We start from the raw sequence: 7,660 nt of genomic DNA, 5'->3' as shown, positions 1-7,660 counted from the left end.
GAAGAAAATAAAAATTATATTTGAGGAAAGGAAGTTACGCAGCAACTGTCTCGCATATCTCGGTGGACACCCGTCATCCGTTTGTAGAGGAAGGGAGGCAGTGGGAGTGAAAGAAGAAATAGAAAGAGGGGCCGTAATGAAGAAAATGAAAATTATTTTTGGGGAAAGGAAATTACGCAGCAACTGTCTCGCATATCTCGGTGGACACCCGTCATCCGTTTGTAGAGGAAGGGAGGCAGCGGGAGGGAAAGAAGAAAGAGAAAAAGGGGCCGTAATGAAGAAAATGGAAATTATATTTGAGGAAAGGAAATTACGCAGCAACTGTCTCGCATATCTCGGTGGACACCGGTCATCCGTTTGTAGAGGAAGGGAGGCAGCGGGAGGGAAAGAAGAAAGAGAAAGAGGGGCCGTAATGAAGAAAATGTAAATTATATTTGAGGAAAGGAAATTACGCAGCAACTGTCTCGCATATCTCGGTGGACACCCGTCATCCGTTTGTAGAGGAAGGGAGGCAGTGGGAGTGAAAGAAGAAAGAGAAAGAGGGGCCGTAATGAAGAAAATGAAAATTATATTTGAGGAAAGGAAATTACGCAGCAACTGTCTCGCATATCTCGGTGGACACCCGTCATCCGTTTGTAGAGGAAGGGAGGCAGCGGGAGGGAAAGAAGAAAGAGAAAGAGGGGCCGTAATGAAGAAAATGGAAATTATATTTGAGGAAAGGAAATTACGCAGCAACTGTCTCGCATATCTCGGTGGACACCCGTCATCCGTTTGTAGAGGAAGGGAGGCAGCGGGAGGGAAAGAAGAAAGAGAAAAAGGGGCCGTAATGAAGAAAATGGAAATTATATTTGAGGAAAGGAAATTACGCAGCAACTGTCTCGCATATCTCGGTGGACACCCGTCATCCGTTTGTAGAGGAAGGGAGGCAGCGGGAGTGAAAGAAGAAAGAGAAAGAGGGGCCGTAATGAAGAAAATGGAAATTATATTTGAGGAAAGGAAATTACGCAGCAACTGTCTCGCATATCTCGGTGGACACCTGTCATCCGTTTGTAGAGGAAGGGAGGCAGTGGGAGTGAAAGAAGAAAGAGAAAGAGGGGCCGTAATGAAGAAAATGAAAATTATATTTGAGGAAAGGATATTACGCAGCAACTGTCTCGCATATCTCGGTGCACACCTGTCATCCATTTGTAGAGGAAGGGAGGAAGTGGTAGTGAAAGAAGAAAGAGAAAGAGGGTCCGTAATGCCTTTCAGTTTTAGTCTCTCTGCAAAGTTCCGCACCTCTCGGTACCTGGGTACCTGGTCATTCGGGTATCTATTTCAACAAGATGGCTGATTTATTGGCAAGGTCAGCTCTCACTGCTCCTGTAATCTATCCCGTACCTCATCTCGTACTGTTGGAGACCTCCCGTTTACAGCGGTTACAGCATATATCAGCCAGCTTGGGTGATCCGTTGCTGAATACCGTGGATTTTCAACATTTAAAGTTTCCATGGAATGTCCGATCATGTAAGTCAAGGCTGTGTGAAGTGTCCATGACGCTTTTGCGATGCAGACTCCCCCACCGCAACTTGTACTAATGCAGATGCGGGTTCGCTACGACAAACCTTTGTAACACATGCGGAAAAGTTGAAATGATAGACCACGGGATTCTCGTTATGCACTATTTGCGGCTACCATCATGATTACATCATTGCAACTGGTCGCTTACCCTGTTAACTCCATATAAAATTCCACCGCATGTCCAAAAGTGTATTTTGTTTTATTCCTGTTATATCTAATTTGTTTATTTATTGAAAAATTTCAAAAGTTCGTATATATTTTCTGGTTTCAATCATTCTACTATTCTACTTAGTTTATTTCCCCGCGCATATTCATTTGCGTGGGTATGTGCCATTTTCATGTGGAGAAGAAGAAGAAGAAGAAAGGAAATTGCACAGCAACTCTCAGACAACGTTTCTATTTTGGCAGCGCTCGAAACCTCGAGTGATACTCCTATGAGCCGTTCCCTTCAATTTTTTATTCCTCCACATGTTACAGAAGTACGCTTTCACTGGGTCCCTGGGCACTGTGGCATTGTTTCTAATGAGAGGGTGATTTTTTAGCAAAGTGTGCCCTTGATGGTCTTATTGTCCCTTTCGTCCCAAATACTGTTTACTTAACTCTAGCACGCTTTCAGAGATTCCAGCGTTTCCACACCTTGAGCCATGAGCCTCTCCTCGCTGCAGCGGATTTTCAACACCTGGCATTTCCTTGGAGTGCGCGGATGTGCAGTTCGAGGCAATGTGAGGTGTCCATGACCCTTTTGCGCTGCAGGATACCGTGGCTTAATCTTTATTTATGCCGATCGGGGCTTTCGATAGCCAACCTTTGTGAGCCTTGTGGCGAAATTGAGTCTATAGAACATTTTTTCCTCTCCTGCCGGCGGCTCGCTGCTCTCCGTAGAATTTACTTGGAGATCCCGCTCGCTCGGCTTGGGCTTCCTCTATCTATTCCGATTCTTATCCTTCGGGGCAAGCGCCAAGGGATATGCCCTGAAACCAGTGTTCGATTCTATGGCCTCACAGCCTCACAGCCGCCGCGGTGGCTCAGTGGCTATGGTGCTCGGCTGCTGACCCAAAATACGCGGGTTCGATCCCGGCCGCGGCGGCTAGAATTTCTTTGGAGGAGAAATTCTAGAGGCCCGTGTACTGTGCGATGTCAGTGCACGTTAAAGAACCCCAGGTGGTCGAAATTTCCGGAGCCCTCCACTACGGCGTCTCTCATAGCCTTAGTCGCTTTGGGACGTTAAACCCAAGAAAACCAAACCAAACCAGTGTTCGATTCTATTCACGATTATATAATTTCATCTGGTAGATTCCTCTGCTAGAATGTGAATTCACAACTTTTCTTTTTCGTATTTTGTTTTGTACAAATTCTAGCTCTGCGTCCCAAAAATTTTAAATTTAAATATACTCCAATCCCTGTACATGAGTGCGTTTGTATCCGCTATGCACCCTGGCCAATCCCCCGCCTTGGGTATGTGCCATTCAGCCTGAGGACATCATCATCATCATCATCATCAACTGTCTCGCATATCTCGGTTGACACCTGTGATCCGTTCGTAGAGGAAGGGAGGAAGTGGGAGTGAAAGAAGAAAGAGGGGCCATAATGAAGAAAATGAATTGAGGAAAGGAAATTGCGCGGTAACCGTGAGTGACTGTAAGGTAAGGGTTGTTATTATCAACTGAAACTATTAAGGAAAACGCAGTTGGCCTTTGATGTATTTTTTAGGGTTGGCCGACATGCAAAATTTTGGAGGTCCTGAGACTTTCAAATTGGCTGTGTCCCATGCCTAGTCTACGGTGTTAATTACTTCACGACCCTCTCGATAGCATTCATAGAACGCAGGGAGTCCTCATACCACTGCTTGCGCGGTGGTGCAGCGGTTAAGAGATGCGCCACTGCCCCGCAGGCGGGTGCTTCAAACGCAGCCACCGGCGGGGCTTGAGAGACCCAGGTTGCTCTTCCCGAGCTCCCGCACGGCTCACGCACATGCCACATGAGCATTAGCCAATTGCATCGAATTTAGTTCAATTTACTTCACAGCCACGTACCACGGGTGGCAGGTAACTCACAACCCAGAAGGTAGGGTGCCACGAGCCATGGTGGCCAGGTTTGGATGACGTCACAAGGTCACGTGACCTCTCACGACCGGTCGGAGAATTTCGCGAAAAAGAAGCCTTAACTTCTCTGAGAGATGAGGATCTAAATGCTGTCGCATTAACAGTGTCGAACGTTAAATGATTTTTAACACTTATCGATGGTATTCTGTTGTTTGCCCAACAGCTTCAGTGGGCACCTTTTAGTTCCGCAAAGTTACTGAGTCTCTGAGCGCATGCCAGAGTCAGTCAAGCACCTTTCAGAGAGGCAGAGTGATGACACTGATGAAGCGCAGTATGTGGATGGACAGGTGGTTAACGATGGTAAGATGTACTTAACGAAAACAAATTACATCACGTAAAAAGGATTACAGATGATCTAAACCCGATAATCACCACCTGCGGTGGTATGCGCTCAAAAATGGTATATCCACTTATCGGGGAAAAGTTTATGCATCGCAGGGATTTAATGTGTTGGTTGGTTTGGTTTGGTTTATGGGGTTTAAAGTCCCAAAGTCACTCAGGCTATGTGGACGCTGCAGTGAAGGCCTCCAGATATTTCGATCACCTGGGAATTTTTAACATGCACTGACATCGCGCAATACCCGGTTCTCTGGAAACAGCCGCCACCGAAATTCTAACGCTGTGGCTGGGATCGAACCCGCGTGTTTCGGGCCGGCAGCTGAGCGCCATATCCACTGAGCAACTGCGGCGGCCTCAAGGGAAGCCGCAGCGGCTAAGATATTCGGCCCAGTTGTAAAAATATATTGCCAAAGGCCGCTCCTGCAAAGGACTCGAGTGAAACCATTCATTTGCAGTACTGGGCCGATTACCTTGCATTTGGGAATTGCACTTTTCACTTGGGAATGCATCTGGGAAGAAGGTGACGTTGTGTTCTACAGGGAACTTCAGAAGGGCGTGTAGTACCGAACAGGGAAGCTCCACACCCTGAAACCTGCGGTTGTAGCTCGCCTAGAAGGAGGTTCATGTGCGTGCAATACGCACGGCCTATTACTCAGTCTTCAGTTTTTCTTGTCCATTCTGAGTCAGGCTATCAACGCTTCCGCTTGTGCAAGTGAATCCCGTATTTCCTGTATCTGTCCGTTCAGGTTCACAAATGAAACATTGTCAATTTCTACCGTGTCTCAAAGAGCAGCTGATGCTGCATCGCGAAGAGATACGCCGTCACCAACTAAGTTACGATGACGAGAAGCCCCGCAGAGGGTTGTTCAGTCTCTGCGAACAGGTATCGCCAATTCAATTGATTTATATCATTACATGTGCCGAGACAGCGCAGGAAGCCATGAAACAACCACTTTGCGTTTCGTTTATTTCCTTGCATTGTGTCTCAATATTCTTTCGTTTGCATGTTTATTTGAGTATTTCAACTTTTTTTTTTCGTCCCTGCGTTGCGGCTAATGTTTAAAATTTTATTCTTCAGTATTTGCGATAATCTTGTTTTAGCACAGTGCGGAGCGCCATTGCGGCCCACCGCGCGCAGTCGGCACTCGTCGGCGTACACCTGTGGATCAGATAGGCTGCAATGACGTGGTATCGTAATGTTGCTGATGGCCTTTTAGCCCTGGATCCACTGAATTGCTGCAGCGAGGGTGGTGTAGTTGGCTCTAGAAGTGTCCACTAGGCCATTCATTTGGGAGGGGGGGGGGAGGAGTACGCGGTGGTGCGCAGGAGTGTCGTGCCATGAAGGGGAAGAATCTTAGCAAAGAGACACGAATCGAACTGTCCGCCGAGGCCCAGGATGATTGTAGGCCAACTTTCAATAAGGTCCACCAAGGTAGAAAGGAGGAGGAGATGCGACAGTGGAGCAGTAATTACGGGGAGTGGTGTAGCTATTGGCCTGCGGCTGTAGTTATACAGGTAAGTAAGTAACAGTGTCCTCGCAGGGTTCAAGTGGTCCGACTAGGAATATATGGACCATATCAAGGCGTGCGTCGAGTAGAAGAAAAGAAGTTGTTGCTTTATTCTCATCTCGACACGACCTTTTCCGTTTATTTTTGTATGGAAATTTATTTATGCTTATTGGTTTTATATTGTTTCTTTAAACCCTCACCTTTTTGTTTCCTTCTTAATTTTCATTCCAATATCCTCAAAATCTCTCAAAATTTGTTCGTTTTCGCAGAATCCACAATTTTTATTTATTAGCCACTTGAAATAAGCCTAAATGAATTTTCATCCGTTTTGGATCTGGACCAAACCCTAGCGAATTCTTCACCATGGGTATGTGTCAAGGCTTCAAAGGCAACAACAACAACCCGATGCCAGAGCCTTTTTTTCTATGTGGCACGTGAAGCTTACCGCGCGCTCCCATCGTCCAGAGGTGGCGCTGCTGCAGAACATTCTGGGCCGCTGCTTGACTGCTCTGCTTAGGACGAGAAGAATACCGACAAGCGCATCCTGACTCACTTCGAGGAGCTCCGCACCTTGCACCGGCTGCTGGCGGGAGCCTGGGGCATGCAGATGCCCATCTCAGTGCTGGAGGCAGTGTGGCACGACGTGGCGGGCCTGGTGTTCGGCCACCTGCCGGTGCTGCTCCTTCTGCTGCAGTCCGGGGTGCTCCCAGACCACCGTGTGAGCGACGGCTGCCTGGCCTACCCGTACACCGCCCTCCACAACTGGTGCCAGCAGGCCAGGTGTGACGAGTGCAGTGCAATACGCTTTTAGCTTACTGTCACCAGGCGTCAGTAGTCTCTTGTGTTCGAAATCTCTCACCGGGGTGTGTTCATTTCCCTAAGTTCAGTTCCTTGCCTTGCAATGGCCGACAAGGAAAACCAGCCACAGAATGCAAGGGCTGCTGACGCCATACAGAGGACGCCCAGCACCGATCCAGACTCAAACAAAAAAAAAACGATATTGGAATGGAGCCTCGACGACTTGGAGATTGGGCGACCCTTAGACAAAGGGAAGCTCGGAAACGTATACCTGGAGCGAGAGAAGAAAAGCAGATACGCCATTGCTCTGAAGGTTATGTTCAAGTCCCAGTTGAAGACCAACAACGTTGAGCACCACCTTCGAAGCCATATCGAAATTCAGCCATACCACAGGCATCCCCATATCCTGAGACTATATGGTTGCTTCCACGGGGAGAAAAGGGTTTAACCAATTCTGCAATGCGCACCCAAAGAGGAGCTATACAAGGAGGTCACCAAAGCCAAGATGACTGACGACCAGAAATCCGCTACTTACATCCATCACGTTTGCAAGGCACTCCAGTACTGCGACAACAAGAAAATAATACACCGTGATATAAAACCGAAGAATATCCATGATCCGTCCTCAAGGCATGAAACCCTGTGCGGTACCATGGATTACTTGCCAGCGGAAATGGTTGAGAGCAGCGCTACGACGAGAAAGTGGATCTCTGGGCTCTACGTACTGTAATCTATGAGTTCCTTGTCGGAAAGCCTCCTTTTGAATAGAGCTCCGATGACAAGATCTGACGTGCGGACCTGAAGTTCCCTGTCCATGTCTGTGGTGATGCCAAGGATCTCATTTCTAGGCTGCAGCGGAAGTAACGAAAAGAAAGGGCAAGCCTCGAGGAAGTGATGTCACATCCGTGGATCACAAAGAGTGCAGATTGTAGTGCCTCCTAGCTGCACCTTTCTAGTGGACTTGTACATGAGTGCTTGCCTAGGAGAATCCTCCATGTGTATCCGCCTGGGGAGGAGGTGTGTGGCGAAGAGGGGTCAAGGCCTCGAAAAAGAAGCATACTCTGTCACAAAAAAAGCATACTTCGAAGACAATCTATGCGAGTCAAAGGGACATTTGGCTTCGTTCCAGCTGTGGACATTCGTCCAGGATACATATTGAAAACATCACGTTTGTGATATACGTTTGTAATTTTAAACGCAATTTGTATTCATGTATTCATTAAACTTTTATTGCAATTTATGCAACGATGTTTTGGGAGCGTGCCCTGTTATATATTTCGATAACTAAAATGGGCCGAAGGGCCAAAACACTGGGCGATCTTCTTAACCACATTCTTAAAGAACAAATTCCAA

At 47.4% G+C, this 7,660-nt stretch overlaps 1 pseudogene; it reads left to right on the top strand.

Moving 5' to 3' along the window:
• The first annotated feature begins 6,410 nt into the window (after window positions 1-6,410).
• Window positions 6,411-7,249, top strand: LOC149357200 (aurora kinase A-B pseudogene; annotated as a pseudogene).
• The last annotated feature ends 411 nt before the right edge of the window (window positions 7,250-7,660 follow it).

Source organism: Amblyomma mixtum, chromosome 3 (genome assembly GCF_055824585.1).
Source record: "Amblyomma mixtum isolate Tamu chromosome 3, ASM5582458v1, whole genome shotgun sequence".
In the NCBI taxonomy this organism is placed as follows: domain Eukaryota; kingdom Metazoa; phylum Arthropoda; class Arachnida; order Ixodida; family Ixodidae; genus Amblyomma; species Amblyomma mixtum.
The sequence above is the reverse complement of the archived record's forward strand: the minus strand, read 5'-3'. Positions and strand labels throughout refer to the sequence as shown.